Here is a 19,851-nt window from a genome sequence, read left to right as displayed (position 1 = left end):
CATCTTAACATCTGAAGAATGTTGTCTTGAGAATGGGTGCCACACTTTAGAGAAATACCCATACACCAAGTCACATTTAAAATTATTCTCTCTATTTATTTATTTATTTTTCATTTCTACATGGATAAGAGCACAAAGCTTCAGACAAAACCACATTAACATTTTCATAAAGTAGTATAATAGAGCTTAAAGCAACACCAAAAGGGAATTTCTTAAGACGTTTCTATAATAATGTCAGGAAAATAAACTTCAGCAGCTTCAGTTCAGTAACTGTATGTGTACAAGATGAGGACTTTAAATTTGGGTATCAAAAATGAGTGAAAAACAGTGGAAATCTAAAATTTACCCCAGGGATACAGTAATACAATTGTAAAATTAAACTTGTAAATATGTTGGTATGATATGTTATGTGATATGTTGCTAGATTTTCAAATAACTAATATTAATTCCCAGTTATGAGTGTAATATATTTATGTGTATATATAAATACACACACGTTTAAATTTAACTATTTACATGTGTATTTATACATATTTATGTGATTTTATAGTATATATATATATATATATATATTTCTTAAATAACTAATATATGTATATCTCGATTTGACAGTCTTAAAATTACCTTCATAACTTACAGAAGCTTAAACAATAGCACTATGAGAACATGACGTGATTTGCAGAGTCTTAACCTGTTCAATTGTCCTACAGGGAAATCCTGCTCTTGAAGAGCTGCACACGGTCGTCTGGTGTGACACAGCTGTGCTCAGATTGTCCCACACATGCTCTCCTGTGCTGGCTTCTGTGTTTTGAGGTTCCAGTGTATCATCGTCATGATCCTCTACAATTTGTGGATCCGCAATGTCCTCATTCAGAAGACGGAGGTTGTGGAGCACTACACAGCATGCAACAACATCTGCACAAAGACAGGACTCACTTCCAGGGCCTTGAAGAAGAAGAAGATGGAGCACAGCTTGTCTTCATCATCCTGAAGGCTCTCTCAACAATGTTCTGTGCACGAGCATCATTGGTGTTGAATCAAAGCTGTGCAGGATTCTGTTCAGGCTCTCTGTATGGAGTGATGAGGCAGATGTGTGCACTCAAACAAGGATACCCACCATCTCCCAGGATGTGTTTTTCTGCAGGTGGATACAGGCCTCCAGTGTAAATAGGGCTGTTCTTCAGCAACCTGGCATCATACACAGACCCGGGACACTCAACAAACATATCAAGGTACTTCCCCTGGTGGCGACCTGCAACTGAACAGAATGAAACCGCTTCCTTTTGAAATAACATTGGGCTTCACTTGCTGGAGGTTCAATTTGTATGTGACAGCCATCTATTGTGCCAGCTACCAGAAGAAAAGCTGCTTCCACTGCCTCCAGGTCATCTGTGGTGGAGAAGGCAATCAGCCTCTTCAAAATCCCCATGACTGACCTGCTCATTCTGTGCACAATGTTATGCAGCTCTTGGATGTCAAAGGCCATTGACAGCAGCCTGTATGATGTATTAATTTATGTTCCTTTTGTTTCTTTTGTGTAATTTTATTTGTATTTATTTATTACAATAAATTACTTTATATCCTTACATAAAATCAGGCTGTCATTCTGTTCACAGATGTAGCTGCTGTTATTCTGAGGTAGAAAATTAAAAGCTAAATTTATATTTAGTAAAGGATTTACAAGCTGTCAACGAAGGCATGATCTGAATTGTTAATTCAAACGACGTAAAAACGCAGACGAAAGCGGTAAGAATAACGAAAAACATCACCGATTTTATATAATGTTCGCTCAGTAGATTGGGCTCTTTAAATTTACGCGTTGTTGTGACGACATATGTCACGTGACAATGTCAACATGGCGGATGTAGTACGTCCGAATTCCATTCATACTACCCACATTCATACTATATAGAACGTACTTTTCTAACGGTCGAGTAGTACGTTCAAATTCAAATGTAGTACCCAGTACGCAGTATGCGATTTCGGACGCAGCAATGTAGCTCAGTGTTGTTGCTGTTGTTAAATAACTATTCGAAATCATTTTTGTTTGAAATATTGAAACATGAAATAATAGATTTTATGATAAATGCTGCTTTGGCAACTATATAAAAATACAATATTAGTACAGAACTAATGCTAAAAGAACTGATGTGGCTTCTTCACTTACATGCTATAGAGTAGCAGTGTAGTATGACAATTTAGAATTTTAGTTCATTTAGATGTTTCTGTGCAGACTAGGCTAAATGCTGTTCTTTTGAAGTTTCTGTTTAACAAATTATCTTGAAAGAATGTAGCATGTTTCCACAAAAAGTATGAAGCAGGACATCTGTTTTCAACTGTGATAATAAGATATGTTTCTTGAGCAAAAAATCAACATATTAGAATTATTTCTGAAAGATCATCTGACAATGAAGACTTGAGTTATGATGCTGAAAATTCAGCTTTGCCATCACAAAAATATATTACATTTTAAAATATAATAAAATATAATATATTCACAATGTCATTGTTTTTACATCGATCACATAAATGTAGCCCTGGTGAGCATAAGAGAGTTTTATTGATGGTATATTGTTCTAGACAAGTTGATCTGTTTAAATGTTCATGTTGCCATCAAAACAAAAGTGTCTGTAGCATAACAACAGTGGTAATCACATACCTTCATAGAGAACTGATATGCATATGAATGCAGTATTTTACACATTGTGATATATATATATATATATATAAACAGCATTTAGGTTAATGTAAGGCAAAATTCCGATTTTGTTTGTGGTATAAGTGGTACCTTTCCTTGTTTAGTCCTGACAAGCAGGTAAGTGGGGCTTTGCTCTTTGGAATGGACCACTAACGTGAAGTGAGAGGAAAGGAACCCCCGCCCACCTGCTTCATAATCCTCATCAGAATCACATGACCTGTCCACTTCTTCCACCCATGCTTCTCGAACGCGTAGCTGACCCAGTGGGAACTGCCATAAATACATATTTGATCTTAGCACAATCATTAACATAAATTAATTTACAAATTACCTGAATATATATTTTTATTTAAACATTTAAAATACACGTGAACTTAAATGGAAATTTTGCAGAGCTACTGAATCACTCCGAATTGAAGGAATCTGAAGATATCCACCTTGTCATCCTGGTTCCGGTAGTAGTAGAAGACTTTCCCAATCAAAGCACACCACAAAAGCTTTGAATGACCATGTTTCACCTGTAGTAAAATTAAAGACATCGTCAGAAATATCGAGAGAGAAAGAAAAAGCAAAACAGGTGAAAACATACTCAATATATAATAAGGGGTGGCTGATCAGCTTTTTTCCAAAGCTTGATTGTGTTTATAGGGTGCAGTGAAATAAGAGTTCATGCTTCATTTCGCCAAACGCATTATTTTCACATATTTTACCTTTATTCTATACCACTGTTTCCATTCTTGTCAAAACAGTCTGTTGAGTTCCTGGTTTTGTGAAACCCCTCCATCAGAAATACACGGTAGGCTCTGATTGGTTCGCAGGCTCAGTGTGTTTGTGATTCATTAACCGACTAGTGCACATTGTCCAGAAACCTAACACTTCCTTACCATTATGTGTAGTTGTGTGTTTCCGGGGGCAGGGTTGATGTAAACATCAGGGTTAGTGATGTCACAAACCCAGGAAGAAACTTGTAGTCCCTACTAGCCGTTTTTTTTTTTTTTTTGTAATCCTTAATCAGTTATTTCTTTAAAAGCAAAAATCTCCCTTTTGATTGTACTCTGAGTGTCATAACTTTGCAGATGTTGTTTATGCTCTAACAGCAACATTACACACTGGCTAAAGTTCAAAATGTGGAATCAACCATCCCTTTAAATATGTGGTTGATATTGATTCCAGTTTATTCATCAAACTGGAAATGGACAGTCAAATCAATTTAATTCAAATAGGAAAATCATGCCAGTATGAACACACCCATTTGACTAGACATATTGGGGGAAAACAATACACAAGCACAGCCACATACAGAAAATAAAAACATTAATTATATCCTGACCTGTCAATCAAAACCCATGTGATGTGGTGAAGTCACCCCCCCACCCCCACCACACACACACACACCCACACACCAACACAGTCTCACTCTCTACTCGTCAAATGTCTGACGCATGGTCAAGGGATCTGGCGTCACTTTTTTGACGCACTGGGTATACCTTTGGCGTTATTTTTCAACGTGCAGGTTAGTCCGATAGACTTCTATAGAACTCAGCAGCGTTTAAATTTGACGTCTTGGGTCAGCACACCGCAACGAGACTAAATAAATAAAAAATAAAAAAAGAATAGGCTACAAAAAATTATATATGACAGAGATCGTTTTATCTGGCCCTCCAACTTGTTTTTGAGGTTTAAAAATCCTCGCAATCTGATATCAAAGTGTTCTCTGTGCAAAGGCTTAGCGCGTTCATCAGTGGTGAGTTTAACAACACTCAACTGCAGGTAAAACAGCATTCAGCGGTGAGTTTGACCAAAGCAACGCTCAACTGCAGGAAAAACGGCATTAAAAGGTGAGTTTAACAACGCTCCAAGGCGCGTGCAAGTAAGCAGTTTAACCGTTTTCTTACAACCCATTCTCGCTTATCGCTTATTCATAGTTTATCACTATGAAATCACGTTCAAGAAGTCTCATTCAGCACACATCGCGATACTTGCCATCAGTTTACATGTGCCACAGGTTAGGTGAGTAGATGTAAATTCGCTCTTTTAATGCCTGTTATAAAAAGTATTCTGTCTTCTTTATTAATCAGATTAGCGCCGTATTGTTTACCCGCTGTATTATATCAGTCATCCGAGGCTGTCTTTGAGTTTCATTGCGTTTAACTAAATGAACACACCTGCTAACTAGTGTGATTAAACTCTGTCGGTCACGTGACGTGCCATAGACTTTCAATATATTCATTTCAGGTTCAAAGATGTAAATTTGTAGTAAAATCATGGTAACCACGACACGTACAACAGTAACAAATTACATTTGAAGTTAAAACCCAGGAACGGGCCATTTACCATGTTTTTACCACAGTAACTGTAGTTTTACTATGGTATATTAATAATCAATACAACAATACAATAATCATCACACTAACTATGGTTGTACAACTGTAATGGTCGTTTTTTGATGTGCTTTTATATGACAGATATCACAGTAATCACATTTACTGTACCATGCTTTTGATACCTTTTTATGTAAATCCAAAAAAAGTAAATAAATAAAAGGACACATTTTTCCCCTCTTGCAGTTCATTCATATCAGTTTATATTTTAAATATTTTGCTCACAAAACATTATTAAAATTCTGTTTATAATTCTGTTTATAATTCCCCCCCCCCCCCCACCTTTCATATTTTTATTATTATTATTTTTTTTTAGCTGAAAAGACATAAAGGAAGCAGTCAGCCCAGTGGTGTTTCTGAAGAGGAATTCCTTCAGAAATGGAGAAGACAGAAAGCTGCGGAGGCAGACATTTGCAGCAGTAAGTCTGTGATAGTTTGACCTTTTTATCAAACTGCTGTTATAAATTGCACAGCATTTGTTGTTTCTTAAACTGTTGCACTGTCCAAATACCCACACTTGCCATATTTGCACCTGTCCACTTGATTATTTATTTGACATATTTCCTGTGTTTAGCCCAAGTGTTCGAGTGAGCATGATGACCACAAGTGTGTGTCAAACTTTTCATGACCTGATGACCTGATGACAGTGGTTCCCAATCCTGGTCCTGGAGAACCCCAGCACTGCACGGTTTTGGTGTCTCTCTTATCTGACAAACACACTTTTGAGGTCTTGGAGTCTTCACTGATGAGCTGAATCAGGTGTGTTTGATCAGGGAGACATCTCAAATATGCAGCGTTGGGGTTCTCCAGGACCAGGTTTGGGAGCCACTGCCTTATGGGACACACTTTGTAAAAATTTATTTGTAATAGTGATTTTGACCACAGGAAGAACAGCACTCGTATGTATATGAGATAGCTGATTGTTGGATCAATAAACAACAACAACAACTTAAGTGTTTAGAGTTTTATTTTTTTTTTTTTTTATTTATTCAACTTTGCATTTTAAAATAAATTCTAAATCTCTCTTCATTAGTCCCTATTACAGAGGACAATTTAATTTTTGGTGCTTCTAATTAAGTGAATAAAAGCAGTTGCAAATGATGTACAAAATAAATATACTTTTCTGTGCACCAAGAAAACGTGCAACACTTTGTTTTACTACCAAATTATTCTCAATATCTTTATTATTATTATTATTATTATTATTAATATTTCACATACATTGGAAAGGTTTCTGTGACCAGATCAATTACACTACTGATAACCGTCCTTTAAGCATGTAATATTTTTTAAAAGAATTCATATGAATATAGCTTGCTATTATTGACTAGCTTTTAATAATAGATGCATTTAACATTTAATTATACAGCATCTTTACAGAGGCTGCTTTGATGGTCTAAAAAAAAGTTGCATGTAATTAAATAATATTTCCTTTCTGTCTTTCAGGATTGTTTGCAGATAATGCTGTTCTTCTCCATCATGCACAAGGACTCACCTCTTTAACTCTTTACCCCCCCCCCCCCCCCCCCCCCACACACACAGAAATGGTCCCTTGATCAGTGTTTAGACTTTGCAGTGGTTTGATTTTTGCAGAAGATGCAACTTTGTTTTAATTCTAAGCTTATAATGATTACATTACTTCCAGCAACCCATATACTGTATACAGAACCAGTGATCAAAACAATAGTTGAAAATACTATTTTCATATTGATAAAGCATTGTGTTCTTTTTTTCAAGCTTCATAAAGTAAACTTTGCTTCTGGTGCTTTTATCATAAAAAAACATCAGTTCTCATCAGGAGTTTTCGTAAAGGACGTATTCATGCACAGCCATCCCCTAGTTCCAGTCATAAAGTGAATGATGTTATTGTCGGTTTTGTTTCTGCATTTTTATGTAGCAGGTGTTTGTTTTCCTGAACACGTTTTCTTTCTTCCATTGTTCGGACAATCAGTGTTTATTTGATGCTGTGCTGATGGAGTTTTATAGATGATATTGCACACTTGACATGCATGTCTTCATGGTTTTTATTTTCTGAGTTTAAAACCGTGTGTTGTATCACTTTTTGGTCAATTAAATTCTCCAGTGTTCTCTGAAAGACTGTTTTTTTTTTGTTTTTTTTTTATAAATAAAAGTATTTGCAAAGTATTTTTATTCTTCATAGTGGCAAAAACAAGCTTATTGACAGAGGATGCAGTGCAGTTATATGGGCACTTTGTCTTTGAATTAGTCTTTTCTTTCTGTTTTTATTGCTAGAGTTCAAATGGTAGAGAATGGCAAATCACAGAAACACAAAAGTTAATAATTTTTATAACTTTAAAACACAACATAATATACAATGTAAATGTTAGAAGCTCATCATTTGATTAGAAAATGCACTTGTCTTTGAAAAAAAAAAATCTTATATTTAATGAGAGGAATCGGTTAGATAGAACTGCGGTCATGTGCTCATCAATATTGCCCAAGTTTTGTCAAGCTGAACAACAATAATTAGAGCATTTGCATTATTGTTGGAGGAAGGTGTAGACGTTAATAAAACACAATCTAATAGGCAGTGTTGGGGAGTAACTAGTTACATGTAACGGCGTTACGTAATTTAATTACAAAATAAATGTAACAGTAATCAGTTACAGTTACTAAGAAAAAATGAGTAATTAAATTACAGTTACTTATGAAAATTGTAACGATTACAAAGAGGATTACATTTGAATATTTACACACATCCACATACAGCTTATTTCTTTCCCAAATTGCACTAAGACATATGACCCATAATCTCCGAGACGCGGAAAACACATTCGTAGAATCCAGTCATAAAAATGGAATTCAGCCTATAACGCGGACGCAATATGCCACATTTAGGACGAATAAATCAAAAGTAGGTCAGTACACTTGAATCAAAACCCGATATGGACTGATGTCTGTGAATGTTAATCCGCAAAAAGACTGAATATGAATCCTGCACGTTCTGCGTGTCTGTGGAAATCAGGCGCTGACTGGACACCGGGAGAACCGGGACTATTCCCGGTGGCCTGGCAGACGATTTGGCCTTCTACTTTAATATTGTTATTGTATAATTGCAGGCCGAATATACTAAAGCGATTATTTCCGAATCCGCCATTCGATAATTAAATCTCTAATAAATCATGAATCGGTTAGTCGTGACTGGCAATGGTTGGGCTCGCGCGCTCTCTGCGCCTCCGCCGAACGGTTTGGATCAGACTCCGAGTAATCAATGCGAGAGAGAGAGACCGGAGTGAACTGTGTAAGCGCACAGCTGGAGCAGAGAAGCGACACTTCTGTTCAGGGTTTCAGGTGCAGGTCAGTTTCATCTGTAAATATGCTCATGTAGTTTTGTCTTTGTTTACTTAGTCAAGCAGCAGCAGCACATTGCTCGCAATCACTCAAAATACTGTATAAACGACGTCATTATTATCTTTTGTAATGTTACAGTAGTAAGTTAGCAGATAAATCATCATATTTTATCGTAGGTTTAGGGGGAGCTAGTGGATACAAAAACACAACCCTTAGGAAAATTAATATAGCCTATGGTATGGCACTAACCGTGGTTTAACTATGGAATTTGTAGTAAAAATAAATACAAGTGGTAATTCATTTGCCAAAAAAACAAAATTGCACTTACAAAACATGGTAAAAGTCAAATAAAAATCTTCAGTATTAAAGTCATGAGAGAGATGGATGGATAATGGAAGTGAAGGTGGAGTTCAGGAGAGAACTCTTAATTACGTTGCAAGTCCCCCAACCTAAGGATTCACATTTTTTCATGTCAGGTCCAAAAAAATAATAATAGGGTTGTCCATGTTTCAGAATGGGTTGTGGGTGTATGAGTGGGAGATTTCCCAGCCTATTTTTTTCCCAGTCCGCCCCTCATGGAAATTAATCTCTAGAACAGTCACTTCATGAGCATTTTTTACTTATTTTGAGAAACTATCATCATATCATATACAAAGAGACAGCAGTGTTTCAAAAAGACACCAATGTTTCAGGAGTTTAGTACACAAAATAGGACACATGCTTATTAGATAACCGTATTTGAGTTGATGTATATGCTTTTATTTTTTTATTAACTATTTTTCCCCAAACCATTGTTAGATGCAGTTAGATGCCTGTAGTTATGCAAAGATTTGGTTTAAAAACAGTATCTATAAACTATTTCTTTTGATTTTAAATCTGCTTTGAACTTCAGATCAATCTCTAATTAAAAGGCAGTACTAAAGTCTGATTGTGTGGTGGATGTGTTCAAATGTGATCATCTTAATTCAGGTGATGAAGAATGATGAAAGTCTGACAGTATTGAGCACTACTGTAAGGTTAAACCTGCATGGTGTAAAATGGTTGAAGATGATTAACAGTTGCAAATTAACATTCATTATAAATTTATAAAAGTAATCAAAATGTACTCAAAAGTAATTAGTTACATTACTTTATTAAAGTAATTAAAAAAGTTACACTACTATTACATTTTAAATAGGGTAACTTGTAATCTGTAACCTATTACATTTCCAAAGTAACCTTCCCAACACTGCTAATAGGTAGCAAATGTTATTGATTGTTAACCAATCTATCCCTTCAGCTGAAAGACATCGGTCATAAATGGATAAGGAAGCGTGACGCCGCTGCTCAGCTTTGATATCATTGGCTGTCAATTTCCCTTGTCACCGCAGGACAGTCTGTGGTTGGACTATCTTTTAACCCATATTAAACAGCGCATCGTGTTACAAAAGTACGTTTTGCTGCTCTTATCACATTAGTATTAGATTAAGTCAACAAGTAAGGGTTGCTATGTTGAGAAAAAATACCTCTTTAGTGAGATCCTAACCCTAACCCTAGGCATAACTTCAAAGAACTACAAAAAACAGCGCCTAGTTTTCCATTTCCATAGATAGAACGATGGAGGCTTGTGGGTAATGTAGTTTAAATCGTTTTATTGACGAAATGAAATAAATAAGATATTTAATGGAAAACTGGATTTCTAAATATTTTCATTGTGTTAACCTCTATGATATAATTGAAAGACAGAGTGAAATTTGGTATTTTAGAGTGAGCAATATTTAAAATGCCTTTATGACACATTTCCATTCATTTCTGAAAACTGTGCCCGACATTATTTTATCAGCATAGCATAAGTAATAATCCTTCCGGTTTTCTCTTTGATTCGTTAACTGAACTCTGATTTACAGCCATTTGAAATGTACAGTTTTTGGCTCTTTCGGGGGGTGCTACTGGGCCCCTGGGGGTAGAAGGGCAGTGAAACCAACATATATGTATTCTCCTCATCATGGACAACAAACTGAGCTGAGTCACATTTATATCTGACAGTTTTCACAGTCCACACTTTTCTAATCTTAACATCATGGCTAGTAAAGCTTTTGACAGGACATGGTGAGGCCGTCTGATGAAACATGGAAAAATTAGAAAGAAATAATTTAATAATAAAAATAATAGATTTCTTTTATTTTTTAAGTTAACAGTAAAAAAAATAGAATGGATAAACCTGCAACAACTTGCCTTTATCTATTCCCCACTGTTAAGCAGTAATCAAGGACAATGTGATACTTCACTATTACACAAGGAAGAATTCATGGAGTACTAAGAATACTATATATATATATATATAAGAATACTTTATATATAAACTAATTAGCAACAATCAGTGTAAAAATGTCCTCCTCACCCCCCCCCCCCCTTATCTTGCTCCTCACGTGCTTGTCATCAGTAATGTGCATGCTCTTGGTTTGAATACAGTACAAGATCCACGTTGATCATTCCTGCTACATTCTCAGTTATCCCTCAAGTGTTTGTAACAATAAAGCAAATGGCTTTTCAAAATAATTCATCTAGTAACTCCCTTTATATATAAATATATTTAAAAAAAGCCATATTTGTGATTAAATATATACAATAATAACTTTCTGGTGTTTTGTTGTTCCAGATTTCATTAATCTGATGAAAAAAATGTTTATGTCTTAAGTAAAAAATAATCATGGTAATTGATAATATATAGTTTTTCAAGTGTAGAATAAACACATATGAGCCTACCTAGTAAAATTATGAATTTACCAAGAATTTTCAACACACAATATTCACCATATTAATTTTATTGAAGCATAGACTATGAAGTTGATAAAGTAGCATCAAGACAAACACGATTTAAGGAAAATAATAATGGATCAAAAATTCATTAATATCATAAATTAATCAGTTCACACAGAGGAGTGATGAAATGTCCTTAAAAGTAAAAAGATTCCATCCAGTCAACTGTGATACAGATCATGTGATACATATAAGACATGTGATACTGTTCCAGAAAATAATGATTCCTTATCATCACATCTAAACTGGTTTCATCTCCCCATCATGATCTTCTTCTCTCGTGTCTGGAAACAGTTTGTGGTTGATATCCAGCACTGATGTGGTGTAGCTTGTTCTCAGCCAGAGGATCTCTCAGTCCTAACATCCCATTTTCAGACAGTTCCCAGACCTGGTCAAAGTAAAACAAACAATACAAACAATTCAGATGAAGTTGTTTAATGGACAGAGAGCTCAGCTTATGTTCTGCATGATTTTAGCAGGGTGAGCAACTATGATCCTTGTAGTACTGTACACTTACCATTATTCAAGCTGTTTTGAGACCTTTTGAGAAGCATTTTCTCTGAAGACAATTTACCACATCCTCTTCTTTCACTCCTTTCAAGAGCATCACTTGGTCAAAACCCCTCATTTGGCTGATGAGACCATCTGTACAAATTAAAATACTGCAATAAAAATTTAATTCTGCAAGGGGGGGGGGGGGGTAGAATAAAATAGAATTATAAACAGAATTTAAATAATGTTTTGTGAGCAAAATATTTAAAATATAAACTGATATGAATGAACTGCAAGAGGGGAAAAATGTGTCCTTTTATTTATTTACTTTTTTTGGATTTACATAAAAAGGTATCAAAAGCATGGTACAGTAAATGTGATTACTGTGATATCTGTCATATAAAAGCACATCAAAAAACGACCATTACAGTTGTACAACCATAGTTAGTTTGATGATTATTGTATTGTTGTATTGATTATTAATATACCATAGTAAAACTACAGTTACTGTGGTAAAAACATGGTAAATGGCCCGTTCCTGGGTTTTAACTTCAAATGTAATTTGTTACTGTTGTACGTGTCGTGGTTACCATGATTTTACTACAAATTTACATCTTTGAACCTGAAATGAATATATTGAAAGTCTATGGCACGTCACGTGACCGACAGAGTTTAATCACACTAGTTAGCAGGTGTGTTCATTTAGTTAAACGCAATGAAACTCAAAGACAGCCTCGGATGACTGATATAATACAGCGGGTAAACAATACGGCGCTAATCTGATTAATAAAGAAGACAGAATACTTTTTATAACAGGCGTTAAAAGAGCGAATTTACATCTACTCACCTAACCTGTGGCACATGTAAACTGATGGCAAGTATCGCGATGTGTGCTGACTGAGACTTCTTGAACGTGATTTCATAGTGATAAACTATGAATAAGCGATAAGCGAGAATGGGTTGTAAGAAAACGGTTAAACTGCTTACTTGCACGCGCCTTGGAGCGTTGTTAAACTCACCTTTTAATGCCGTTTTTCCTGCAGTTGAGCGTTGCTTTGGTCAAACTCACCGCTGAATGCTGTTTTACCTGCAGTTGAGTGTTGTTAAACTCACCACTGATGAACGCGCTAAGCCTTTGCACAGAGAACACTTTGATATCAGATTGCGAGGATTTTTAAACCTCAAAAACAAGTTGGAGGGCCAGATAAAATGATCTCTGTCATATATAATTTTTTGTAGCCTATTCTTTTTTTATTTTTATTTATTTAGTCTCGTTGCGGTGTGCTGACCCAAGACGTCAAATTTAAACGCTGCTGAGTTCTATAGAAGTCTATCGGACTATCCTGCACGTTGAAAAATAACGCCAAAGGTATACCCAGTGCGTCAAAAAAGTGACGCCAGATCCCTTGACCAAGCGTCAGACATTTGACGAGTAGAGAGTGAGACTGTGTTGGTATATCGCGATATACACTGTACATATTGTATAGACACACTAGGTAAGAAGTGAGCGCCACACATTGTATTTCTGTTTTTTTTAGACAGTTTAGTTAAGGTGCCGGATGCACTGAAGATTTCGGTTTATTTTCTACATTTTGCTTTGGTTAGATTAGGTTTAGATTAAGGATTGTTTTCTTATGTTTTGTTCTTTCCTTTGGCGCCGCTTTCGTTCTTTTCCCATTTTATGGTTTGTTTGTTTACATTTTCACCTTGTACATAGCGCACATTATTATTGTTATTTTACTGGATCTAGTGGCTTTGGCTTTTTGTGAATAAACGTCCAGTATTTTTTCTCTTTCAAAGTTTTGTCTGTCATGTTCTTCCACCTCATTTCATACCCAGCAGTACGTTAAAATGTAAATGTTACGGTACATTCCCTAGACTCCTTAAAGTTCGTAACAGGGTTTAAATGGGAAGATTTTTCTGCTCAAGTATAGGCCTATATACAGTTTAAAAGAGGAAAAACTAATGGACACAAAAGTAGCCTACTTTTGGACAGAGTACGAGTTCTTTGTTAAATACATAAAATAAAAAAATATTTTTTTAGCCTATATGAATAATGGATTCGAAACCTCAAAGAAAAGCCAGGCCACTATCAAAAGAAACCTCGAAACATAAATGAGGTAGACATTCCCAGAAACTCATTATTTTAGTCGCAACAATCGGTTAATGGAAACGCTGTCCTTTCGCAATAGTTTTTTAATCAATATTTACAAAACATTAATTTCCCAAGAAGCTGAACGCATTAGCGGTTACGTGTCAGTTAAACTTTTCATCTCCAATCCTGTTTGTATTTTTGAGAAGTGACGCTGTTGTGTTTGTTTGTATCGGCCGCTGTCCATTAGCCTAAGGTTCTGAAATGCAATATTTTTTGAATAGCCTAGTCTATTGTTTTTATTTTTTAAATGGCGTGCGCCCTTGAGCACCCACGGAGAAAAACATAAATCGGCGCCTATGTTTTTCAGTACAACATACTATTCCTATTTCACTTTACTTAGTTTTTTCAAGGCAATCAGTTTGCATGCTTTTTTTTAAGTAAGCCCAACTTATTAGATTTTACAGTGTATTACTCCTTTGACTAATACCAAAATGTAAGAAAAGACTATGTTACAAATGTCATCTGAAGAACTTCTGTACAAAAAAATATGCTATACTATCATTCAAAAGTCTTTGGGTCAGAAATCATTTTTTTAAAGAAATTAATAAAAAAAAGTATTTATTTTTTCAGCAAGAATGCATTCAATTATGACATCAAAATTGACAGTAAAGACAGTAAAAAAAATCTATTCTAGAAAATTATTTTCTAGTGTAAATATTTATATTTCAAATAATTGCTGCTCTTTGAACATTTGATTAATCCAAAAAAAAAACATAATAAAAAACAAAAACAAAACATGTTATCATGGTTTCCACAAAAATATTAAGCAGCACAACTGTTTCCAGCTGTGATGACAACAAAAAGTGCACCAAGCATGTTGCCATCAAAGGAATAAATACAATTTTTAAATGTATTAAAATCAAAAACAAATTTAAATTGCAATAGTTTTTACCAATTTTGCTATTTTAATCAATTAAATGCAGCCTTTGTTAGCATAGGAAATTTCTTTAAAAAACATCTTACAGACCCTACATTTTTGAATGGTAATGTAGAAGAGATGTCCTCAAATGAGGAGCCCAGAGATGTACCGGTCCGACATTCTCGCATGAGTAGGACGAGGTGCGTTGCACCTTGTGCTCAGGCTCTGAGCAGTCACTGTCCAGTGAGTACCCATCCAGAGGAATGGCATAGTCACTCTCTGAACTGATGGAGGACATAGACACACCTGCAGGACAAAAGACATGTCTAAGATGTGTAAACCTGGATTCTTTTAAAATAAACTAAATTTAAACACTTGAATTATTATAATACAGTTAAATAAACTAGTTAATTACATAAAATGGTTAAAAAAAGTGAAATAAAAAGACTTTGAAAGCCCTAGAGTGGGTTATTTTACAGATTTCCTCACCTCTTTTGACAGCGCGTGGGCTGCCTGGGGTACTGCCCTTCTTTTCTGGCACCACTGTGGATGTGTGCAGGCTGGCCAATGAGCTGCTGTCGTCTTCTGAACCAGAGTCATCATCTGGCAGAGGGACACTGCTGATCTGAGTTGCTTTCTGAAAGGGCCGAAGCACAATGTTGAAAGGATGAGAAAGACAAGTACATTTTGTATTACTTTAACCCTCTCAGGCTCAAATTAAGTTTTAGTAACTTAGTAACTTTAGTAACCTTTAGTAAAGTTTTTAGTACTCCAGATACATAAAATATGTATCTGGAGTAATAAGGTTTTTAGTTTTTAACTGTTGCAAATCAGCAACGCCTGCCTTGAGAGGGTTAAAGATATGCAAAATAACAATTTAGCTTGACACTTGTAAGCTAAGAATAAGTTAAGTCTCATATTGATGATTTAATCTTACCCCTTTAAGTGTGGAGTACACAGGCACACTGATGTTCTTATAAATGAGGTGAGTGAAGGGGCCAGTTTTTGAGTGCTGAGGTTGGGTGGATACTGGAGAACCAAAGGAACAACACATGGGCTCTTACATAAAGTCGTAAAAATTAATAGGGCCTGGGTGGGCATTTCAATATAATTTCGTAAGCCCATTCCATTTACAGACACCAGTGAAATATGACCAGATATGGCGTTTGAACATTTAATTGGCTTTTTTGTAATTTTCTTTTCTTTTTTATAGTACTGTAGGTCAACTCTACCATTCAAAAGTTTGGGTTCTGTAAAATGTAAATGTTTTTGAAATTATTCTGCATTTACTTGATCAAAAATACAGAAAAAACTATTACTGTGAAATAGTATTACAATTTTAAATAACTGTTTTCTGTTATATAATATTTAAAAATTTGATGTAATATTATTAAAATGCTGAATTTTCAGCAGCCATTACTCCAGTCTTCAGTGTCTCATGACCCTTGAAAAAACTATTCTAATGTGATCTTTTTTCTAATTCCTATATGCTGGTTCCTCTTCAGGAACTCGAGAACGATTGGGGAACGCCCCCAGCGTGACGTCTCTGAAACGTGTGTAATCAGTCCAATGGATGGGCGAGACGTCATAGGTGGGTGACGTCAGAGACCAGGAAGCACAAAAGCACGAGAGGCGCAGCCGGCACCAGCCTTCTGTCTTCAGCAAGCGCTCTCTCTGTGTGTGTACTGTTCAAAGAACTTTTACGTTTGTGAGTCTTATTTAGTGTTGTTTGTCATCCCCCAAAAGTATGCCAAAAGCAGCCTCCAAGACCAAACACAAAATGGGCGAAGGCAAGCAGCGTTTAAGACTGTGTGTTCCTCCCTGTCCTCGCTACATCTCAGGCGGGGATACACACAGTTTGTGCGTTGTTTGCCTGGGAGCGGAGCATGCAGAGTCGACTCTCGAGGGGGCCTTGCCCTGCATGTTCTCCGTTCCCGGAGGGCTCTCTTCACCGAGGGAGCCTTCGCTAGCATTCCCTGCGGAGTTGGTCCTGCTTACGCCGAGGCGGAGTGGCGATCTCACTCGTGAGGTTCGCAGTTGGATTTGGCAGAGGGAATGGAGACGGGCGAGTCCCTATCTTCTTCCTCACCTGCCAGATCCAGCACCCGCTCTCAGGGATCGGATGCGCGCTCCGGCGCTACTTCTCCCTGGGGAGCGGGCTCGGCGTTTCATCTATCTTCCTCCGAGGAGGTTGATGTGGTGGACGTCGCTGAGGATTCGCCCCCTCAATCGCCCCAGTATGAGGCGCTTTTGGAGGTGGTTACTCGTGCTGTGGCCAAGTTAAACATCGAATGGCCAGCCGAGAAAAAAGCTGAACCGCAGAAAAGCAAACTTGATGAGCCTTTTTTGCGAACTAAGCCGCCACCTCCGCGCCGAAGCCTGCCTTTTTTTCCCGATTTGCATGCTGAGGTGGGTAAATCGTTGGGAAAAACCCTTCTCGGTCCGCGTCTTCATCCCCGTTTCTGATCAATACGGCAACGTAGCGGGGATGAATGAGCGCGGTTATAAGTTCTCCCGGCACGGCGTCATCATTAAAGGCTCCGGCATTGCCCTCCAAGCCGCTGCGCACAACATCAGCGCTGGTGGGCAAGGGGAACTCGGCAGCGGGTCAGGCTGGTGAGTGTCTGCACACCATGGCGGTGTTACAAGCGTACCAAGCCGATCTGCTGAAAGATTTAGATGAGCAAGAGCACGTGAGATCTGAGGATATAACGGAGCTCAGGAGGACCGCTGATTTGTCTCTCCGCGCTACCAAAGAGACCGCTCGTGCTATTGGGCGGTCCGTGGCAGCAATGGTAGCAGCAGAGAGACATTTGTGGCTCACCCTGTCCGACATGAGAGAAAAGGACAGGGTTTGTCTCATGGATGTCCCGCTTGTGTCCTCGGGCCTGTTCGGCGACGCTGTTAATTCTGTCGTCGACAGGTACCAGGAGGTTTGCAAGCAGGCGGCGGCATTCCAGCGGTTCCTCCCACGTCGCTCTCTAAATCCGGAGGCTGCTGGGCGGGAGAAGCCTCCACCGAGTACCAGCTCCTCATACAGGGAGGCACAAAAACAGAGCGTCGCCTGACGTGCTCCTCCAGCTAAGCGGAGCCGTGGGTCCAGACGACGCTCTGGGTCAGGGGCTTCTAAGTCTAAGCCGGATCTGCGGATCTTACTTAAGGCTAAGAGGTCCTCGGCCAATAAGCCCTGACGCCACTGGACCTGGGCTTATGAGGGCAGTCCCCTCTGTGGTGCAGCGGGTTACACCGCATTACACGGTGTCCGTCTTGCCTCAGTGCCCTCAGGAGATCGTTCTGAAAACCCTGCGGGAGTTACAGGGCGCAGCAGTCTCCCACGAGCACCACGCCCAGTTACCACCCGGAAACGTAGCGGTGCTGAGTGGCTCGCCGCATCCGCGGAGGTCTCTAGAAAGGTTAGTTCGGTTGTCTCCTGCCGGTCCGCCGTTACAGGGCACCGAGCAAGCTGTTCTGATTATACAAGAGATCAGTCTCGAGAGACTGACTCCCTTAGTAGATTATATAGCAGCATGGAAACTACTGCCAAATGTGTCTCAATGGGTCCTGCACACTGTAGAAAGAGGCTACACAATTCAGTTTGGTGCTCCTCCACCTCGATTCAATGGGGTTTCACCCACACTGATGGGTCCAGAGCAGGCTCTGGTTATGGAACAGGAAGTGCACGCTCTCCTGAGGAAGGAGGTCATCGAGGTGGTCCCTCCTCACGACAGAGAATCAGGGTTCTACAGCCGGTACTTCATTGTTCCAAAGAAGGTTGGGGGGTTGCGTCCCATTTTAGATCTGCGTCTAGTGAACCGCTCAGTCAAACGACTGAAGTTCAGGATGCTCACACTTAAACAGGTTGTGTCTCAGATCAGGTCCGAGGACTGGTTTGTCACAATAGATCTAAAAGATGCACATTTCCATATCTCCATCCTTCCCCTACACACAAAGTTTCTGAGGTTTGCTTCGGGGGCGAAGCGTACCAATATCGAGTACTTCCCTTTGGCCTTGCACTCTCACCCCGCACTTTCACGAAGTGTGTGGATGCAGCACTGGCTCCGCTATGATTCCAGGATATCCGCATACTGAACTATATCGACGATTGGTTGATTTTTACTCATCAGAGCAGATAGCAGTTCGGCATCGAGATGTCGTTCTCACCCACATGAGAAAGCTGGGGTTAAGACTGAACGCCAAGAAAAGTGTGCTTTCTCCAGTACAGAGAACCACTTATCTGGGCGTGTTGTGGGATTTGACCACGATGCAGGCACGTATGTCACCTGCTCGGATCGAGTCGATCCTCCCCGAAGTCGCGAGAGTGAGAGAAGGCCAGTCACTCACTGTCAAGCAGTTTCAAAAACTGCTTGGTCTGATGGCAGCTGCGTCCGACGTTATACCTATTGGCCTGCTGTACATGAGACCCATACAGTGGTGGCTCAAGACCAAGGGGTTCTCCCCGAGGGCAAACCCACTTCGCATGATCAAGGTCACGTGGCGCTGCCTACGTGCCTTGGATATGTGGAGGAAGCCTTGGTTCTTGTCTCAGAGCCCGGTGCTGGGAGCTCCTTGTCGCCGCGTGATGCTAGCGATGGACGCGTCCCTCACTGGCTGGGGTGCGGTCATGAGTGGCCACCCTGCCCGCGGTCTGTGGAGTGGTCGCCATCTGACATGGCACATCAACTGCCTGGAGATGCTGGCCGTGCTGCATGCACTTCGTTATTTTCTCCCAGACCTAAGAGGTCACCATGTGTTGGTGCGCACCGACAACACAGCGGTGGTCTCTTACATCAACCACCAAGGAGGTCTGCACTCACGCCGTCTAAGCAAACTAGCGTACCAGACCCTTGTGTGGGCCCAGGACGAATTCCTCTCGCTCAGAGCGGTTCACATTCCTGGGCATATGAATATGGGAGCAGATATCCTGTCGAGGCAGGGGCCGAGGCCCGGGGAAAATGGCGGCTTCACACCGAGGTGGTGAAGCAGATTTGGAGAGTTTTTGGCCAGGCTCAGGTGGACCTGTTTGCGACTCGAGTGACATCGCACTGTCCCCTATGGTTCTCTCGGACTCATCCAGCTCCACTGGGGCTGGACGCCATGGTACAGACGTGGCCGAGGCTTCTTCTGTACGCCTTTCCCCCGATTCCTCTGCTCCCGG

The 19,851-nt window shown here is 39.0% G+C and overlaps 1 pseudogene; it reads right to left on the bottom strand.

Annotated features, from left to right (window-relative positions):
- LOC132111930 (pleckstrin homology domain-containing family H member 1-like) overlaps nt 1-19,851 on the bottom strand; it is a 45,514-nt pseudogene that overhangs the window by 12,821 nt on the left and 12,842 nt on the right.

Source organism: Carassius carassius, chromosome 31, assembly GCF_963082965.1.
Source record: "Carassius carassius chromosome 31, fCarCar2.1, whole genome shotgun sequence".
In the NCBI taxonomy this organism is placed as follows: domain Eukaryota; kingdom Metazoa; phylum Chordata; class Actinopteri; order Cypriniformes; family Cyprinidae; genus Carassius; species Carassius carassius.
The sequence above is the reverse complement of the archived record's forward strand: the minus strand, read 5'-3'. Positions and strand labels throughout refer to the sequence as shown.